Here is a 21673-nt window from a genome sequence, read left to right on the forward strand (position 1 = left end):
GCCACCTTAGTTTCCCCATCACTGATGTTTTATACACTGCACCGGATACTCATTTAAGGCTGTGCTGACCAAGTGGAGGCCCAGGACTGGTTCAAATATCCACTCTTATCGGTTGTGAGCGGGAATCGAACTCGGATCGCCGGGTTTCGTGGCGCAGTGCCATATCGCACTGCACCACCGCTCCCCGCAGATAACACTTTCAAAAACCACACAAGGCCACAGGCACGGAATACATCTGGTGACAAATTATAGGAATGTCCTGGTGCCGTCCGTTTTTTTAAATATATTTTGGCTGAGGTAAGATTACGTACTGTAAATCTAAGTTTTAGTTCATCAATCAATATTCACGTACGAATGTGTTTGACAAACGCGCAAAGATTAATTGTTGATTTTTATTTTGGCAAGATCGCGTGAGTAAAATGTGTCGTGCACCCTGCTCCACCCGACGCAGCCAATCAATGCATCTGTCAAGTGAACAAACGTGCCAATGTGTAACTGCTTCCGCAGCACCACCGGTTCTGTTGGGAGAAAATGTTTACGTGAACAACATCGTCAGGAATCTTTTTTTTTATTTTACATGAATGGGCAACGCCGGTGAATGAATGGGGGATTTCACTGGTGCTCACCCTGCCACCCTGTGCCGTCAGGTCGAGTATGACCTCTGGTGACATCCACCACCAGACTCCGCCATCCACACCACCTGTCTCTGGCTGCCTTTCGTAGCTGGGTTAGTGTGTAAGGCCAGCGGTGTTCTTGATGTCGTCCATCCACCACCTCCAAGGTTGACCTCTGCCCCTGCTACATTCTCCATTCCCAAGCAAAGACCGATTCCTCGAGTCCAGAGGGCCTCACAACGTGTCCAACGTGATGTCAATTTCTGCTTCACGAATAAAGCCTCGAGTGGAAGAGTGGGATCGATCTCTCTCGAGACGCACATGTTTCATATTTTGGCTTTCCATGCTATACGTAGCACGGGTGCTACGGACTTATAAATGTAGATTGAAAATTCAATTTCTTTAAAACCGCTTTTTGTGTTTAGTTTGTTGTCCTTCCCTTGCCCCCGCACCTCCAATTAACACGGTAGGCGACGTACGGTGCGAAAGAAGTTCAACATACATACACACAATGTGACTGCTAATATGTTTTAGTCGGGACTGCAGAATGATCTGGCCAGGCTGTTGCCCTTCACTCCCCCGACACGTGGCGCACCGTCAAAGGGCAGCAATGTTCTTGCCCGCCAAGACAAACGTTCACGATGAATTCCATCGATTCCCATGAGCTAGTCGAGACAACGAAGTGCACGGTGAGGAATACGTGCGATGAGAACGAGAGAAGTTCAACACACATTACATTGGTGGTTGAGAGGAGAGCGGCGCGCCTCTGGTAATGATAAACACAATGGGGGGGGGGGGGGGGCATCTGGGCATTTGTAATTCACGCGTTGCACAAAACCCCCTCGGGGTGAGAGGAAGGCGAGGGGTGTGGAACGTGGCTCCGCGTGACGCACAGCGGCGTCGCGACGGCCACGCCTGGTGCACCTGGGACCGCGTGGCCCCTCCTCGTGGCCACAGGGGGCCGCGTGGCCCCTCCTCGTGGCCACAGGGGACCGCGTGGCCCCTCCTCGTGGCCACAGGGGACCGCGTGGCCCCTCCTCGTGGCCACAGGGGACCGCGTGGCCCCTCCTCGTGGCCACAGGGGACCGCGTGGCCCCTCCTCGTCCTCCTCCTCGTGAGGTGTGGAGCGGTCTCCCTCGCTCATCCGCGGACTGGCACGGCGGAGAGTTGCTGCCTGCTGCATGCGACGAGGATTGAGAGATGCAACATTTTGGGTTGGGGAGTGGGGGGTGAGGCAGGATTATTGCTCGATAGCTTAAATTAGATGCGCTAATTTAAAAAGCAAATACGTAAAGTACGAGTGGATACATGATTGGTAGAGTGAAGAGAAGGGGATATGCAAACCTATTCGATTAACTGATTTTTTTAAAAGAAATTATTAACTAGCATCCAGCCACACATCCTTTGTACGTGACCGTCTGTCCGTCCCTCCAAGCCAGCCAGCCAATCTTTTCCCTATCAAACCATGAAAGTAACCATTCTTTGTACGACGGTCTTTCCCCCACCCCCAACTTCCCTACCTCCCCACCCCTGGGTGCCCCCCTCTTACGTGACAACACCTATAGCCCCCCTCCCACCCCCTCGTCGCCCCCTTACCCCCCCCCCCCCCCCCCATATGTGTCTCCACAAGGTACACATCTCCATATATAAAAGGCAAAGTTGTGATCATGTGTGTCTGTTCAAAATGTTTAGTGTACTTCCCGACATGCAACAAACTTGAAATTTGCCATGTGGGTACTTTCCAGACTGTACACCATGCAAAAATTATAAAAATACACTTTTTTGGGGGGGGGGGAGGTGGGGGGGGCTCAATAATGTATATATTTTTTGCACGGCAAGTGAGCTGTGACGTCAAATCTGTCATGTGACCCGCGCATGTGGAAGAGTAACGCATTGTAGTGTAGTGGTTAGCGAGCTGCGCTACGATTCCCGCTCACGGCCACCAGCGGTGACGATTATTTGAACCGGTCCTGGGCCTCCCCTAGCTCTACTCAGCCTCAAACGAGTAACTGGTGTGATGTGTGAACATCGCCACTGGGGAGACAAAGGCGGCCGGGCGTGGTGAATCCAAGTCCCGGGCGAAGCTGGGTAGTATCGCTAGTGTAACATAAGAGGGTGAGTGACCAGCACCACACAAAGGTCGCCTTTGACTCCCCGATGCTGATGCTTTACACACCACGCCAGGCACCTATTTAAGGCTGAGTCGACCGAGGTAAGGCCCAAGACCGGTTCAGATATTCGTCACCGATGTTGGCCTTGAGCAGCATTCATACTCGGTTCACTGGGTTCGTAGTGCAGTGCACGAACGACAACACTACCGCTCCCCACCACCGCATTATAACAGCCGCATATCATTACGTCTAACACCGCGTCATCATCTCCATCATCTCCATCATGATTATCATCACCATCTATCTCATGGATTCCCCCCCGCCGTCCCACTCTCGTGGTACAATTCGGTCACAACACGCGTACATTAACAACATTTCAGTACAGGCTTTTTCATGTGCGCTTGTACATGTGTATGCCGTAACTTTCCACCGCCCTTGTAGTGTACGTGCTACTTATTTGCAGAGCTTTGGGGTCCTTTGTAGGAAGATGGTTGTCGCTCGAGAGGAAAAGTTAGAATTCTTAACCATTTAAAACGAGAGGCTACCTCCCGCAGGACTTGTGGGGCCAGAGAGGCGGAAATCAACAAAAAAACACAATCTAGTGTGGGATAGAATTCTCGAGTGGAATTTTAATTAAAACGCCTAAAAGACCGCACTTTAACTGGGTTCTATCTATTAAATGGTTCTGCGCATCTAAATAGTGTTTACATTCGCTCAGCATAGCAATTACCGTTGAAACAACCGCTTATTATGGAAACCAATCACGTCAGGAATGTCTGTCCAATGAACAGAGAGCAGTGTGGAGAGAGAAATTGCCATTTTTGAGCGCTCAAATGTTGACTTAAGGGTGGGGATTTGGGAATGTTGCCACCTATTAGATTCTGAACATGGTATGTTCTGTAACACTTGAGGCACACATATATCGTATTGTCCTCGAAATAAAGTGGACGGGGTATTAGGTTTACCACTTACCTGGGTTTGACCCAGATAGTCCGGCATTTGGCATCAATGTGTTCAGGTGGCAGGCATTTATTCGTACGAGGGTTTGATGGTATTCTGTTGAAATTCTATTACATCGGATCTCAAAATAGTTTTCAGCTCAACGTTTTGAAAGAGATACTATTCCTAATGGATAGGATTCATAAAGCTCCGTATTCACAAACGTCCAATCATGCCTTTCTTGTTTTTTTTATGTGGATCCAAATTTTGGGGCAATTTATTCCTTTAGCTGAGCTGTCTTTTATGCACATCCACTCCCTCTCTGTCGAACACCCTTATACGTTGTGCGAACTGCTCAGATTCTGCGAGCCTCAACAAGCCAAACTCAAGCAAGCCTGCATCACGTTGCACTGCCTCTTTGCACGAATACCTTGTTGAAATAGCGTGAGCGCCAATTAAATAGGCGCCACGTGGGAACGATTCCGAGTGAAGGTGCACAGTTGCCAAGGCTTCCGGCACTTTGTTGACTCTTCACACTGCGATCAATGTTGGAGTCTCACTCCTCTCCGATCGCACTGCCTTGATTGTTATTGCGATCAAATACCATCGTGGCTTCCGCACATGGGCGCAGTTAACTTCACCCATGTACTCGTTGATGCAAACACTCTCCCAGTGAGAATAATGAGATGGACACATTTTCAAGAGATATATTCCATTATCATGGGACCTTTTTTTTTGCCAGTATCAAAGTATGAAAATTAAGACTAGGCGTTACCCTTTCTGGCGATACAACAGGCGTTAAGATGTTCAAACACCAAATTGATACCATTGTTTATGTTTTTGGATTGTTAATGTAATGGTGTTATCACTTCACGACAGTGATTCCCAGCTGGAATTCAATTTCGGCACAAACATCCCAGGTGTACTTCTCGGTGTTTTAGGAATTAGAGGAAATAATGTCGTGGCTTTGTTCCCCAACACACCGGTGTGCTGTACTCGTAACGAATTGGCCACGTTCTGTTTACGTGACAAACCTTATTAATTGGCTTGTCGGGTGGTGGCGGGTTTAACAACACTACTTCAGCACAACCAGTGCGTTGGAGACTAAAACCACAACATTTACAATTTCAGTACGACGTTTCGCTGGTCATTACAACTAGCTTCATCGGGCGATTTGAATAACTTCACTGGAACAGATGAACTCCGTGCCGTTCAGTGGCCTACCTAGCACCCCCCCAACCACCCACTACCCAGCCTGGGCTATATTTACTCTCATCCGAGTAATATATTGTTTATAAAAAATATATTTTTTACGTACTTTATGATGTAGACTTGAAGTTTTCGTGACTGCAGGGATCTTTTGGTAAAGTCACGTCGGTAGAAAATAAAACAAAATAAAATGAAATCACATTTAATAAATTAAATCACATTTAATTTATTTTATTTTATACCTATGTGAGTTTACCGAAAGAACCAAAGAGTACTCTATGATGTCAACGGCACGTTCCGGACATGTGTGTTCTAAATATGACTTGTTGAATGTACCGTATCCTCCAGTCTTATCTGTTGCAACCCTCGAGACAAATAGACAAACACGCACCCAAATGAGGTGTCCGCACCACCTCCTCCTCCAATTTTCAAATTTAAACACGGCCCGCAGCGTTTGTTCAAACTTACGTGTGTGCAGTTGCAGCATTTGATTTCTGCAACAACAACAACAACAACAAAACCCCTGAATTTTTTTTTACTTCCTGCTCAAACGATACACACGACACGTACACCGCTCTGCCTCCAAATACACCCGAACCAAAGTCACCGTCAGGTGGGCCACGGTCGGCCCATGAGGATCATCAGCAAGTTCAGGGTGTCTGGAAGAGAGCAACAACGACTGTGAGAATGGCAATGAGCCCGGTATTTGCTAATGCAGCCCCACGCCGTATCACAGGCGGAGTTTGACTTTTATATTTGGGGGGGGGGGCGGGGGGTGGGAGGGCAGGGGTCGGCTTTGTCCCTCACATTCGGAAAAGTGGGTGCATGTAATTGACTTATTTTAATCTTAATTGGAAACTACTGAAAATAAATTAATGAAGGTGCCCATGGGGAGGGGGCAAGCTTCCCCTGCCGAGGGCTCATTCCCACGCCCCCCCCCCCCCCACCTTCTAAGTTTTTAGACAAGTGTAGTGTGGTAAAATACGCGGTGCCACTGCTGCCCCGGGCAGGCAGGTGCGCGTGTGCAATGTAAGGTTTCACGTGCAAACCTCCACCTCTTTAACGGGAGATTCGGTTGCAGACGGGTGGATCGTACGCTGGCACCGGAGGTGTTGCCAGGGAGACGTGCGATGAGGAGCGACGATTGATGGCCTGACAGGCGCCGGCCTGTCGGGCCCTAAAGAGGCACAAGGGAGGAGCTGGATAATCGGGAGGAGGATGTAAGGGGGCGCGTGAGAGCGGAGCGGGAGTTCGGGGTTCTGGGACCAAGGTGAAGACATCTCGCCGCTGCCGCTCAAGCCAGGGACGGATCTCAACCCTCACGAGTTGCCGGGCGCGTGATGGTTGATCCCCCCGCCCGGATCGGACGAGTGAGTGGGCTTGAGGGAACGTAGGCGAGGGCAGCAGCGCAGAGGGAGAGCAGCTCTGTGTGCAAGCTCTGTGTGTGGGAAGCTGTGTGTGAGCTCTGTGTGTGGGAAGCTGTGTGTGAGCTCTGTGTGTGGGAAGCTGTGTGTGAGCTCTGTGTGTGGGAAGCTGTGTGTGAGCGCTGCTGTGTGCAAGCTCTGTGTGTGGGAAGCTGTGTGTGAGCTCTGTGTGTGGGAAGCTGTGTGTGAGCTCTGTGTGTGGGAAGCTGTGTGTGAGCGCTGCTGTGTGCAAGCTGTGTGTGTGGGAAGCTGTGTGTGAGCTCTGTGTGTGGGAAGCTGTGTGTGAGCGCTGCTGTGTGCAAGCTCTGTGTGTGGGAAGCTGTGTGTGAGCTCTGTGTGTGGGAAGCTGTGTGTGAGCTCTGTGTGTGGGAAGCTGTGTGTGAGCGCTGCTGTGTGCAAGCTGTGTGTGTGGGAAGCTGTGTGTGAGCTCTGTGTGTGGGGAGCTGTGTGTGAGCGCTGCTGTGTGCAAGCTCTGTGTGTGGGAAGCTGTGTGTGAGCTCTGTGTGTGGGAAGCTGTGTGTGAGCTCTGTGTGTGGGAAGCTGTGTGTGAGCGCTGCTGTGTGCAAGCTGTGTGTGTGGGAAGCTGTGTGTGAGCTCTGTGTGTGGGAAGCTGTGTGTGAGCGCTGCTGTGTGCAAGCTCTGTGTGTGGGAAGCTGTGTGTGAGCTCTGTGTGTGGGAAGCTGTGTGTGAGCTCTGTGTGTGGGAAGCTGTGTGTGAGCGCTGCTGTGTGCAAGCTGTGTGTGTGGGAAGCTGTGTGTGAGCTCTGTGTGTGGGGAGCTGTGTGTGAGCGCTGCTGTGTGCAAGCTCTGTGTGTGGGAAGCTGTGTGTGAGCTCTGTGTGTGGGAAGCTGTGTGTGAGCGCTGCTGTGTGCAAGCTGTGTGTGTGGGAAGCTGTGTGTGAGCTCTGTGTGTGGGAAGCTGTGTGTGAGCGCTGCTGTGTGCAAGCTCTGTGTGTGGGAAGCTGTGTGTGAGCTCTGTGTGTGGGAAGCTGTGTGTGAGCTCTGTGTGTGGGAAGCTGTGTGTGAGCGCTGCTGTGTGCAAGCTGTGTGTGTGGGAAGCTGTGTGTGAGCTCTGTGTGTGGGGAGCTGTGTGTGAGCGCTGCTGTGTGCAAGCTCTGTGTGTGGGAAGCTGTGTGTGAGCTCTGTGTGTGGGAAGCTGTGTGTGAGCGCTGCTGTGTGCAAGCTGTGTGTGAGCACTGCTGTCTGCAAGATGTGTGTGTGGGAAGCTGTGTGTGAGCTCTGTGTGTGGGAAGCTGTGTGTGAGCTCTGTGTGTGGGAAGCTGTGTGTGAGCGCTGCTGTGTGCAAGCTGTGTGTGAGCGCTGTTGTGTGCAAGCTCTGTGTGTGGGAAGCTGTGTGTGAGCGCAGCTGGGTGCAAGCTCTGTGTGAGTGCTGCTGTGTGCGAGCTGTGTGTGAGCGCTGCTGTGTGCAAGCTCTGTGTGTGGGAAGCTGTGTGTGAGCGCTGCTGTGTGCAAGCTTTGTGTGAGCGAAGCCTCTGTGTGAGCGCTGCTGTGTCCAAGCTCTGTGTGTGGGAAGCTGTGTGTGAGCTCTGTGTGTGTCCAAGCTCTGTGTGTGGGAAGCTGTGTGTGAGCGCTGCTGTGTGCAAGCTCTGTGTGTGGGAAGCTGTGTGTGAGCTCTGTGTGTGGGAAGCTGTGTGTGAGCGCTGCTGTGTGCAAGATGTGTGTGTGGGAAGCTGTGTGTGAGCTCTGTGTGTGGGAAGCTGTGTGTGAGCGCTGCTGTGTGCAAGCTGTGTGTGAGCGCTGCTGTGTGTGGGAAGCTGTGTGTGAGCGCTGCTGTATGCAAGCTCTGTGTGTGGGAAGCTGTGTGTGAGCGCTGCTGTGTGCAAGCTGTGTGCAAGCTCTGTGCGAGCGAGGCTTCTGTGTGAGTGAAGCTGTGTGTGAGCGCTGCTGTGTGCAAGCTTTGTGTGAGCTGCTGCCTGTGTGCGGAGCTGTGAGTGCGGAGCTGCTGAGAGGAAGAGCTGTCGCAGGCAGGTCAGCGAGGTGTAAAGTAGATAGGGGAAGTTGGTTAACAAAAGTGATCGTATAGACAGAGATGGGAGTGCCTACAACTGGTGCGAGAGAGAGTAATAAAGTGTAAGCAGGTGACTTGGAACAACGTGTCCGATTGAGTGATTTTACACGACACTACACAAGTACAACAATTATCCACAATATATTCTTAACTTAGCGGTGTGCTGAACGAGCAACGAATTGGCACGTTTTGTGTACGCAACAAACCCTTACTAATTGAGCTGTGTCGGGTGGTGGAGGGTTTAACGTCGCATTTATATTTACGCGATATATCCCAAAAAACCTCGATTGTGGATTATATTGGTGGTGAAAGCCTACCGTGTGTTAAACGCCGCGTGTTTTCAGAACGCGAATTGGATGTAACCCGATGAACATATTCGGGAACACATTATTTTTTCATAACACACATGCGAATGGGACATAACGTGATTGAGTGAACAGAATTACGTAGCATCGCACAAGGCAGTGGGATGCTGCTGGATGCTTCTAGATGCTACCCCTGCGCCTCAGTCTTCATTAAACCTGCATACGCATCTCACGTGTCATCGCGGACTGCGTTTTACTCTTTATTATAATTAATATATGATAACGCGATTTGTCCATAACACGGTGTTCTTCAGGATCGCAACTACCACCGCGTTATGGGAGAACAGACTGTACGTTATAGACATAGGGCATGAGGAGTGCTCGAGCAGAATGAACCACAGAAAACAAATCAGATTACATTTAGTTATGCTCAGTCTGTAAAGTGTTGAGCACATGTTTAAAGCCTGTTTAACATTGGCTGTCCCTTGCCACGTGTGAGTTTTTTTACATACCCCCCTTTTTTGAACAAGAGCTGTACCAAGGCAATATTATGGGCCCTTTTGTGATTCTGACCGATGTCGAATGTAAGTCTATGAATGCCCTGAGTGGGCTCTACTTTACAGCACTTATTTTATTCGTGGTGGTCAACAGATGCAGGCTAGGAGTACAGTATACCTGTTAAAACTATTCAAACATTTATTTCTATAATTTACCAGGTAAGACCGGCTGAGCTATACAGCTCTTTTTCAGAAGTGACCCGGCTTTCACAAACGATAGCTTAATGAAGTGGCTTTTGACGTGGACATTTATAGCAACCAAATACTCTAAACGCGTGTTGATTCTAGGTGTGGAGGGAGAAACCGGAGGACTCGGGGAAAAAATCCATACGACCACGGTGAGAACATGCTATCTCCAAATATAAAGGCGTGGGAGTTAACTTATTGTGGCTTGCTTAAATGATACGTGTTTTTTACTCACTGATGCTTCGTCACAGCTCGGTTCAGGGGCATCTTGCCCTAGCACACACAAAGGAAGGTACAATGTGGTAATTAAGTTATTGATAGTAATGCTTCAAATGCACCTGTTCACTCCGGCACACAATGACGTGCCAATTGCTAGTGTCAACGAGAATCATTTACATTCACACAAATTAGCCAATGGCGAAAATATCTGGTGTCAGTGCATTGCATTTTCAAGGGACTCATGTTGGATTTGAAATGGGGAACTAGGGAAGCAAAAACTGAGGGTAATACAGCTGACGCTAATCCTGTATGTTATACATGCTTACAGCATGACTCCATATTCAAATGATGTATATGATACGTAGTCATCGCACCTCCGATTAGCACGGTTGGCTACGTACGGTGTGAAATAGATTAAACATGCATACATTATTTCATAAAAGTTAAACTCTCCCTCTCCACGACGACATGAAGTCACGGATAAGAGATTTGTTTTTATTACAATTAACCCAAATATCCGCGGTCGAATTCCACCAGGTCCGGACTGGCCATCGGGGCAGCAGTCCGTACTGTGGGCCGGTCTGTGCGAGAAAATTACAAATGTGGTCAGAGTAAAAATTAAATTAGAATATTGTATTACTTCTGTGTACGCCTCATTGGTTATTTACACTCTCAGTTGGCATTAAGTCCCATTTTCAGCAGCCCCAATGATTCTTATTCATCGGCCCATTTGTTTTTTTGACCAGTCCGAATGAGCCAATGAGATCGCACAGCAAAATCGCGCTAAGACGTCACAGCGCAAAGGTCGTCGCACAACTCGTTTAAAAAAGAAATGTCCATAGCCCAAATTTGGACCGCTGTGTTTATAAATGCCTGGACCGATTTTTTGTTCCCAGTCACTGAAAACGAGTTGGGACCTAGCCATGTGTAAGGACCCTCCACTGATGCCCCAACAAAGGTCTGCAGGACCAGCGACCAGGGGGGCAGTGGCTTCTTGCTGGCGCCCGAGCCCAGCTGTTCCAGCGGTCAAAGGGCACAAGTGGTGGAGAGCTGAGGGGGTCATACCCCCCCCCCCCGCCCCCGAAGGTGCCAGCCTGGGGTGAACCTTTGGCGAGTTGTAAGGTTCATCTCCTGGAACGTCCTAACTCTGGGAGATGATGATACCTTGGCCCTCCTATCAAAAGGAACTGCGCAGACTAACGGCCAAAGTGGCCGCCCTGTTTGAGGTGTTGTCACAATGGGGAGGTCAAGGTCAGTCGTGGTGGTTAGACCACTGCTGCTCGGGCTGCCTGGGGGGGTGAACACCAGCATTGGGTGGCCACTGTGGTTGAGGGTGCTCTAGTTCCCCTGGTGGTTATGGGTCACTGCGGTCAGTGAGTGGACAATGATGACGACGATGAAGCTGAGGCGCTCTTTTGGGTGCCTCTTACCACTGTCTACGCTCCCAACGAGGTGAGTGATCTTGAGGACAAGCAAACCTATGCTATGCTTCACCACTCAGACTCACTGGTGAACACGTGTCCCACTTAAGATGCCCTTGGTTGTCCGCGGAGACTTCAGTGCGGAAACTGGCACCTCCGATGAGCACGTTTGGCTACTTATGGTGCGAAAGACGTTCAACATACATACAGACAGGATTGCCTATGAGATGGGCATCAGTCCACATGGGTCAGGGGCCAAGAATAGCGATGGTCACTAAAGAAGGCACTGAGGGCCCGGCTGAATGCCTTCGTTACGAGTGTATGTGTAGTGAGTCCAACTGAGTCGCAGGCGTTATCTTAGGAGCAACACTATTTATTTACACAACGGTACGTAACATAACACAATCTACGCTCGGGTCTCGAATGCCCATCTAACCACGCTACGGCAGAACTAGACACGGTTCGCTATCCCGGTCCGGACCACAAGCTGGGTCCTGGACCGCGTGGCTAGGGGCTTCTTCTCCCCGACGTGGATCTTTGTAACACCAGCACACGAAGAGTCGAGCTCCTCACGGGGCCCTTGTTATATCCCCCCAGGCTGGAGCTGGCTCCGCCCTTCGCCCCGCCCATCTTCCAGGCTTCTCGAGCTCCTTCTCGAAGGTTCCCGAGAGCTCTTTTGGACCACGTGACCGCCCCATGGCTCCCGTCCACCGGTGGCCCCCCTCCAATATCATCCAGTCACGTGACAGCAGGTCAACCAGCGTATCATGCCCCAAGGTAACCCTGGCTGGCTGACGCTCCCTCTTGCTCCCTCACCGGGAGCCCGCACCGCACACTGCTCGCGGTGCCTCCACGCTAACCAGCGCTCACCCAAGCCCCGCCAGGGCTGGTACTACACCCCGTAACCTGGGCTGCCGCAATGACAACACAATCCGCCGTGGCTTCGTAAGCCCCGGCACCATACAGTGACAGCCACAGTAACTACATATGCATTGTCGAAGGATGCAGTCGCCATTCCATTCATCAGGACCTCAATAACATCCATCGTCATCGCTTGAAGTCACAGCAAGGCCTTTTGGACACCATCCGCTTAACCTTAAAAAATGCGAATTCAACCCCCGATGAAGCTCGGAAAACTAAATGGAGTTCAAAATAAACAAACACCTTATTGTGAAAGACTCAACGCAGAAGATCCCTGGGTTTGATCTTCCACCAATCTCATGGCGCACCATAAACCGCATGGCAGATGCAGATACCTGATGCAGGTATCCATGGTCATCCAGAACAGACCGTACAACATATGGCGATGCAATGCCTGATTCACAAATACAAAGGAGACATCGCAACGATCCACTCCGCTGCTCCTGACGCGGTTATCTGGCTTGACCACCTGGATGTGAATCTGTTGTTGTCTCTCTGCACCTACATCAGGAAGTGTGTGCATTCATGATGCCGCGCACGCTGTAAACAACCCAATAATGCAACTAATGATAATAATATCAAACAAATTATCTACCATTTGTGGGGTCATGGGTGGGGGGGTCTCCATAAAATATTCCACGAGAAAGTAAAGCCCTGCTGGTAGGGGATATGCTGACAGTTGATAGGGCTGAGAGGGGGCACTCGAACAGAGGTTGGGACAACTGCTGGAATGCATTCCAACATGCGTTCGTCCTTGGACGTTCTGTATTCAATGAGAAATGTGATAGGCGTCAGATATCACTCCCCGACCACCGTTCTTGATTTCCAGGAACTAAGGTCGTCCCGAGTTCATAGCGCAGTGTGCTAACCACTGGGCCACCACTCTATCCCCCAGTAAATGCATTTTATGCGTACAGTGAGGGAAAAAAGTATTTGATCCCCTGCTGATTTTGTACGTTTGCCCACTGACAAAGAAATGATCAGTTTATAATTTTAATGGTAGGTTTAATTGAACAGTGAGAGACAGAATAACAACAAGAAAATCCATAAAAACGCATGTCAAAAATGTTATAAATTGATTTGCATTTTAATGAGGGAAAAAAGTATTTGACCCCCTCTCAATCACAAAGATTTCTGGCTCCCAGGTGTGTTTTATAGAGGTAACGAGCTGAGATTAGGAGCACACTCTTAAAGGGAGTGCCCCTAATCTCAGCTTGGTACCTGTATAAAAGACACCTTTATGAGACCTCCTTTGCCAATAACAAGATATAGTAATAGGTTTTACTCTTTTAAGTGGCACAAAAAACTGACACCTTTATTCAAGGCATCATGTCTGCAATAACCGCAACACAAGCAGTCAAAATGCAAACAAAAAGACAACTCTGATAATAATATGCACTGTCCTTGAATTTGATTGGTCCACACCCGAGACAGCTTTCTTTAGAGCCTAGTCTCCATTGGTGTTGGACCAGAAGACGCCAAAAGGCGTACAACTCAAAAACAGCACACTATCAGAGTATTGAGGGCTCGGGGTGAGCATTTACATTATGAGACCTCCTTTGCCAGTAACAAGATATAGTAATAGGTTTTACCCTTTTGTGCCAGTTAAAAGGGTAAAACCTATTACTATATCTTGTTACTGGCAAAGGAGGTCTCATAATGTAAATGCTCACCCCGAGCCCTCAATACTCTGATAGTGTGCTGTTTTTGAGTTGTACGCCTTTTGGCGTCTTCTGGTCCAATATCAATGGAGACTAGGCTCTAAAGAAAGCCGTCTCGGGTGTGGACCAATCAAATTCAAGGACAGTGCATATTATTATCAGAGTTGTCTTTTTGTTTGCATTTTGACTGCTTGTGTTGCGGTTATTGCAGACATGATGCCTTGAATAAAGGTATCAGTTTGTTGTGCCAGTTAAAAGGGTAAAACCTATTACTATAAAAGACACCTGTCCACAGAATCAATCAATCAATCAGATTCCAAACTCTCCACCATGGCCAAGATCAAAGAGCTCTCCAAGGATGTCAGGGACAAGATTGTAGACCTACACAAGGCTGGAATGGGCTACAAGACCATTGCTAAGCAGCTTGGTGAAAAGGTGACATTTGGTGCGAATATTCACAAATGGAATAAACACAAAAGAACTGTCAATCTCCCTCGGCCTGGGGCTCCATGCAAGATCTCACCTCGTGGAGTTGCAATGATCATGAGAAAGGTGAGGAATCAGCCCAGAACTACACGGGAGGATCTTGTCAATGATCTCAAGGCAGGTGGGACCATAGTCACCAATAAAACAATTGGTAACACACTACGCCGTGAAGGACTAAATCCTGCAGCACCTGCAAGGTCCCCCTGCTCAAGAAAGCACATATACATGCCCGTCTGAAGTTTGCCGATGAACATCTGAATGATTCAGAGGACAACTGGGTGAAAGTGTTGTAGTCAGATGAGACCAAAATGGAGCTTTTTGGCATCAACTCAACTCGCCTTGTTTGGAGGAGGAGGAATGCTGCCTATGGCCCCAAGAACACCATCCCCACCGTCAAACATGGAGGTGGAAACACTATGCTTTGGGGGTGTTTTTCTGCTAAGGGGACAGGACAACTTCACCGCATCAAAGGGACGATGGACGGGGCCATGTACCATCAAATCTTGGGTGAGAACCTCCTTCTCTCAGCCAGGGCATTGAAAATGGGTCGTGGATGGGTAATCCAGCATGCCAATGACCCAAAACACACGGCCAAGGCAACAAAGGAGTGGCTCAAGAAGAAGCACATTAAGGTCCTGGAGTGGCCTAGCCAGTCTCCCGACCTTAATCCCATAGAAAATCTGTGGAGGGAGCTGAAGGTTCGAGTTGCCAAATGTCAGTCTCGAAACCTTAATGACTTGGAGAAGATCTGCAAAGAGGAGTGGGACAAAATCCCTCCTGAGATGTGTGCAAACCTGGTGGCCAACTGCAAGAAACGTCTGACCTCTGTGATTGCCAACAAGGGTTTTGCCACCAAGTACTAAGTCATGTTTTGCAGAGGGGTCAAATACTTATTTCCCTCATTAAAATGCAAATCAATTTATAACATTTTTGACATGCGTTTCTCTGGATTGTGTTGTTGTTATTCTGTCTCTCACTGTTCAAATAAACCTACCATTAAAATTATAGACTGATCATTTCTTTGTCAGTGGGCAAACGTACAAAATCAGCAGGGGATCAAATACTTTTTTTCCCTCACTGTACACATTAATCAGTAACAATTAAAAACTACTGGAGATCTGTGAAAAAAGAGCTTAATATCTCATCGGATTCGTCCAGTATAAAATATTTTGTATAGCAATAACAGTGTGCAGTTCAGCCAAATTGCCTCGGGGCAAGGCTTGTTGTTTGTGCGCAAAAACTGAACTGAGCAGTTTCATTTGTTATGACAGGGACACGTCATAAGAAACATTCAAAGTAGCAAGCGACACGTTGAAGTTTAATTACGTCATGAAAATGTCTTAAGCAACCGGTGAGGCGCTTTACTGGTCAGAAAATGATCAACACATTGCCACGTGTAAATGATACGTGTCTATGTGGCAATTTTGACGGATCGTGGAGGGTTAGTGACAAGAAATCCGGCGGAAAACTAACCGAAAAACAGCAGTCCATTGTATCATGGGGCCTTTTACTCAGTATCGCTGTTCGCCTTTTGGCGTTCTCTGGTCTGACACTGCTGAGACTAGGCTATAAAGAAAGTCATCTCTGAGGTAGGCCAATCAGTTTCAAAGACCATGCATATATTTTAGACCATGTTTGTTTGCACGTTCACCACAAATGTGTGGTTAATGCAGACTTGATTCCTTGCAAAAGGTGTTTGAACATCTTAACACCTGTTTTATTGCCAGAAAGTGTAAAACCTACTCTTATTTTTCAGTGGTTCATTGCATTGGCTTCAAAAACCAACGTAAGTTACAGACGAGGCAATTCAATCCACAGACTACTCAAATAATGTGAAGCTATACAGAGTGCCCTAGAGCTACCTTTCGTGAATAAAGAATAAGAATTAGGAAAACTGTCTCCTGTGATAGTGATCAGCACAGCTTAGTTGCATGCAATCTATACGCGGACGTGTCTGCAAATCAGTTGCGGGCAGTTCCTGATGCAAATGAGACTCGTCTCTTCTTGGGCCCTTGTTCTTCGCACCTGGTTCAATCAACAAAGTAATATTTTAAAACGTTCCGGTTTTTATATCTCAGAGGTGGCAACACTACGAGGGATGGGGGGGGGTCCCCCCCATGTCGCTCACTCAGCTCTGCGCATGCGCAGTGGCGCGCGAAGCGGCGGCGGGAAACCCCCAGCACGCGCCGCGATTCTCAATGAGGGTTCCGCGTGACGTCACCCCAGGGGGAGGAGGTGGGGGGCGGAGAAGGGGGTTGGGGAGAGGTTACGCCCATAACCCAGTTCTGGCCAATAAAAACGCGCGTCTCTCCGAGAAGACCTCGGCTCTATCCAATGGGGTGGCTCGTTACATTGGTGCTGGGTATTTATAAGCGCGTTGCAATTCACCCTCTCCCAGCACCACGCTGGAAATCATTCTTACAATTCTGTTCGAGAATCGAAAAAACAAACAAAAAAACGTCTCCGTTTCATTGTCTGTTTCCTTTGTACTTTGTCAACCTGACTTTGTTGTGTTCCATTTTATGTGCTGCAATTCGAACAAATGGCCATTAATCTGATCCCCCCCCCCCAAGCACGTGCGCACGATTCGGTTCGTGGAGCGCGCGGCAATCGATGATGGATCGATTCCCCTGCTCGACGATCGTCATTGAATCCGCGAGACGCGATCGATATTCGCTGCTCCGTCCGTCGCGATGACACGGCGCACAGCCACGCAAATCTTCACTTCGTGTGTATTTATATCCTGCCACGCTGAGTCACAGGACGAGTCTTTTCAGGGGGTTATATCCTGCATTGAGTGTTTTAATGTTTTTTTTTCTTCAGCCAATCTGTGCATTGCCTTTCACATCTTGAATGCACAAAGCCTTGACGTCCTATGCACATCAAGTACGTACTGTCGGGAACAAATGCAAAAATCACGTTCCATTGCATTGTTTCCATTGGCCCCACTCAGACTTCTGTCGTGTCGCCTGTGACCATATTCCTCAGTCTACCCGCGATATGAAGTACCTTGTCTGGTACACAGGAGGTCGTGGGTTCGATCCCGATCCCAATAGCTGTCAAGCCATACGGGTTAACCACGTATTCTTGTGCGGGGAAATTTAGTTTTCAGGTCCACACGGCGTACAGCCGTTTCAATTCTGGCATTTTGTGTTTTTGTTTTTCTCCTTTGTAATGGGACTTTGTTGGATGAACTTTGAGATTTATAATGGCACGGGCTGAACCAATAATATCTGAATTGGTCTGTAATACGGCAGGCACTGATGAGAGGTTGGACAGGGATGGGACCCAGAACGTCTTCTGTATATTTAAAGTTTGCGTCTCTCTCTCGCTGCCTGGTCCCGTGTGTTGTTTTTTTTCTCCGGGTCCTCCAAATTTTTCCCTCCACATTTACAAACATTCGTTTAGAGTTATTTGATATAAATTTCCACGCGATAAACCACTTTGTTGAGCTGTCACTCGGTAGCCAGGTCCGCGTCTGAAAAAAGGCTACAGGATATAGCTTACCTGGTAAAATTTAAATAGTTTAATATTTTTTATTGTGTTTTTTTTTCAGATTTCAGAAGCCAAGCAGGTTTGAGCCTGGACAGATCGGTGGTCACATTGCACAATCAGGGTAGTCATGGGGCTGGTGGGAACAAAAATCCGCAGATTTGAACTTCGATGTTTCACCCATCCGCCCTGCGAGGCGCTCAACCAGCAGTGGATTGACACGCACATGTCCGGCCAGGTAGATGAGTGGTAGGGTTGAGTACTTCGCAATCGGAAGGTTGTGAGTTCAAATCTTGGTAGGGGGGGGGGGGGTGACAGCCAAGGTACGGAATGGGTTCATGAGTTCGGCCACTGAGGAGATGCAGTGATGATATGAGCTCGTGTGTGAAGATGCCATGTGGATTATTCTATCGCAGCATCCTGAGAGATGGTGGTGACTTGGGCAGGCTTTCAGTTGTAGATTGCCCATGGCTAATGGTGATTGTCAAGTAATATAATTGATATTACTCCTGCTATTGTTATGCGTTTCATTGCCACTTCTTACTTCACTCACCGCTTCTATATCAATTAGCTAGCGAATGCTGCTGTTAACCCTTATGGATTACAGTACTGTAACCACTGTTTTCACAATCTGTACTAGATTAAAACATTCCTTAAAGAGATGCCTGGGACATAAACACGGTAACCGTAACTACAACATTGCTGCTTCCAGACTTCCCATAAAAGGCACCGCATTACCCAAATTGTCAGTGGTTGCATAAAGCAGCTTACGTGACTTTGTCCTTTGTAGTACTTGCAATGAGAAGGTAGTGTAAAGATCCCTCCACTGGTCTCCAATCAAATTAAATAGAAGATTGTCCTCGTTAATCTTGAAGAGCCTCCATAGATTGTCAATTCCATCTCTGAACGCCACCTGTTGCACTCCACTATAGAAAGCAAGGCCCTTTGTCACAACCCGCGTGTCCACTCAATGTAACTTCGTCCTTATATCTGCACTCCCGTCTCATCCCGTGTAAATCATAGCTAAAAACTTTCCCGTGACTGATCCTCCCCTCTTCCCAAACCCCATTCCTATTTCTAATGCACTGTAATTGTATTTTCTGTTCCAAGTGTGTTATTTTTTTCCATGTAAATAGAAAATACTCATATACTTTGGATCATTCGGTAAAGTCACGTAGATAGGTTCTAAGAAAATAACAAAAAAATAACAAACAAGAAAATACTCCGTGACCACTCATTAGCCCCCTCTTTGGGACTCAGCTGCCCCCTTTCTCCCTTGTAGGGCACCTTAAGTATTGTTTTACAGTATTTCAATATCAAGGACACATCACATAATATTCTACCACATCTCTGCCATACGCTCATGACTTGCTCCTGTTGTGAACATTATTGCTTCTGTCCTAAATATAGATCAGTAGACGTGCCGTTATCATTGAGTCAAGCATAGAAAATTACCGCTTGATGCCCATACTTTGTGTTGTCCTGTATACACAGCTTTATAAATCAAAATTATATTGTGATTGCGCTATTGATTCTGCCGTTGCTGCCTTCTACATCAGTAATAATTGCTGTTTATACATCTGCTGCTGCATGCCGAATCTTAAACTGTTGCTGACATCTCAGCTGCTGCTGTCGAGGAGGAAATATGACATCAGCAGTAACCAGATCCAGGGGAAATGTGTTGACCAATCAAAAATGCCTACATTTCACAGATATGGGGGAACTGTTGAACGTTAAAACTTATGTTGACTGTATAAACTGACTTAAAAAATACAATAACCAGAAAAATACGCCTCCGTACCATACCTGTCAACATAAAAATGTAAGTATATTTTACCCATTCCATCAGCCACACGACCTTCTGGCAGCAAATTATTTCAGCATCATTAGAGCGACATATATGGGAAGAAGACTGTCTGATTATTTATTTTGTTACTAACATTTTCCACGATGATAATACTAGTCTTGTGTTATGTATTCAAAAGGAATGGAGCTTTCTCTTTTTGTTATGCTTATTATATAGCTAAAAGGGTAAAAACCTATTACTATATCTTGTTACTGGCAAAGGAGGTCTCATAATGTAAATGCTCACCCCGAGCCCTCAATACTCTGATAGTGCGCTGTTTTTGAGTTGTACGCCTTTTGGCGTCTTCTGGTCCAACACCAGTGGAGACTAGGCTCTAAGAAAAGCCGTCTCGGGTGTGGACCAATAAAATTCAAGGACAGTGCATATTATTATCAGAGTTGTCTCTTTTTGTTTGCATTTTTGACTGCTTGTATTGTGGTTATTGCAGACATGATCCCTTGTATAAAGGTGTCAGTTTTTGTGCCAACTAAAAGGGTAAAAACCTATTACTATATAGCTGAAGGCTGTACATTTTGCACTGCATACAGCGCTGCACACGCAACCTCAGCGAGTCGATGCCATCTGCTTTGGTTTTAACACCTTGTTTGCTTAACTCTATATTCTCATATTCATCGATATGTAAATCCACACGACAATGAGGATGTCTCGTTCACTGGTCAAACAATGTCACGGTTGAAAGTTTTTTTTCTTATCTGTCGTCAAATGCATCCGTGAATCCTCGTGTAATCTGCGCCAGTAACAATAAACAATATGCACATGAAAGGATGTATTGTGGAGTGGCTGCATTACATTAATTCCATGAGTTGTGGATATAACATGAGTTTTACATGTGTTGTCCACGTGCTATTAAAATATGCATTTACTTCACTGGCTGCTGTCCGCATGACTTAAAGTACAATTGACTCAAACAATTAACATTTTAATATTTGATTTTTAGATCTGATGTTTGTAACACTATATACAGTATAATTATGTTAAACTGATTGTTTTTTCATACATACACTATACATTTTCAACGCAATTAGAGGATTGCATTTATATATCAAAACAAAAACATTACATCTTAAAACGTACAGGTAGGCAAACACCTATTGAGTTTATGGATTAAGGACAACTCCAGAAACTGCACTTACAAAAGGGACAGAGTTACTCTCGGTCAAGAACTTACCTGAGAGGACTTCAGGCTTGACGTGTGCCCTTTAATGCCCACTGTCGAGGGCAGGCATAATAAGCGTCTCTTAAATAAACTACAGGATGCTGTTGCCAGAGTGCAATGGGTAGCTCGCTGGAACTGCGATCCAGAGCTCGCCAGTTCGACGTCCCAGCGGCGGCAGCTGAATCAGTGGACACGTTTCTTAAATCTCACCTTGCCACGGGTGGTGAGATGTTAGCTACTTTATCCTTGGTATACAGGTCTTGGGTTCGATTCCGACCCTGACGATGCCTGTATATTTGGAGGTTGCATGTTCTCCGGGTGGTTGCGTGGATTTATATGCGGGTCCTCCAGATGTTCTCTACACACTTATAAAATGCGTTTAAACTGATTTATCCACATTAAACATTTCCACGCGATAAGTTACTTCGTTCAGCTATCATTTGTGGCCAGGTCGCTTCTGAAAAAGAGCAATAAAGTTCAGTGGGCCTTACCTGGTAAAACTAAAATTGTAAGTTTAACGTTAAAAAAACTGCTTCCTTGACTATAATTCAGTACAGCAAGTCGACTAATCACCATGTGTTTCCATCTATAAGGGGATAGAGTGTTGCCCTCTCACGCGCGTGGGTCGTATCCGGGTCCTCCGGTTTCCTCCCACTTGTAAAACAATAAACATTAATTGTGATTCCTGTAGCCTCTGTCATGTATGTTGAATTTCTTTCGCACCGTACGTGGCCAATCGTGCTAAAACGGAGGTGCGGGTCAAGGACAATCAGAAAAAAAAAACATTGGCTGAAAGCATCTCAAAAATAAAATCCCAATGCAGGACTTTCCTGTGTGGCGTTTCTAGATAATAAGTAAATTATAATTAATATGAGGATTTGGAAAGGGGTCGGGTGGACGAGGTCAGTCCCTTGCAGCCCCCCCAGTAGTGGCTCCCGGCATGAGTTTAAGTACCAGAGCTCAAGCGGCTCCAGAGTTGTGCAATAAATGAAGCAGATATCAGCTCCATTTCAGATCTTAATATAAGCTAACAGGCTAATTAATATTCTTGGTTCTTTCGGCGAAGTCACGTAGAAGG

At 47.3% G+C, this 21673-nt stretch overlaps 1 long non-coding RNA gene across 3 annotated transcripts; it reads right to left on the bottom strand.

The window, feature by feature from the left end:
* Nucleotides 1-373: 373 nt before the first annotated feature.
* Nucleotides 374-13362, bottom strand: LOC116946534 (uncharacterized). Of its 3 annotated transcripts, XR_012945460.1 has the most exons (4): nt 9608-13362; nt 5929-6050; nt 5481-5532; nt 374-1791 (listed from the first exon to the last, which is right to left on the bottom strand). It is a non-coding gene; the product is annotated as an uncharacterized LOC116946534 (long non-coding RNA). The 3 variants fall into 3 exon arrangements; XR_004403577.2 differs by lacking the exon at nt 5481-5532; XR_004403576.2 differs by lacking the exon at nt 374-1791 and having other exon boundaries at nt 2402-5532.
* Between the last annotated feature and the right edge of the window lie 8311 nt (nt 13363-21673).

Source organism: Petromyzon marinus, chromosome 27, assembly GCF_048934315.1.
Source record: "Petromyzon marinus isolate PM22_M1 ecotype Great Lakes invasive population chromosome 27, UKy_Petmar_22M1.pri1.0, whole genome shotgun sequence".
In the NCBI taxonomy this organism is placed as follows: domain Eukaryota; kingdom Metazoa; phylum Chordata; class Hyperoartia; order Petromyzontiformes; family Petromyzontidae; genus Petromyzon; species Petromyzon marinus.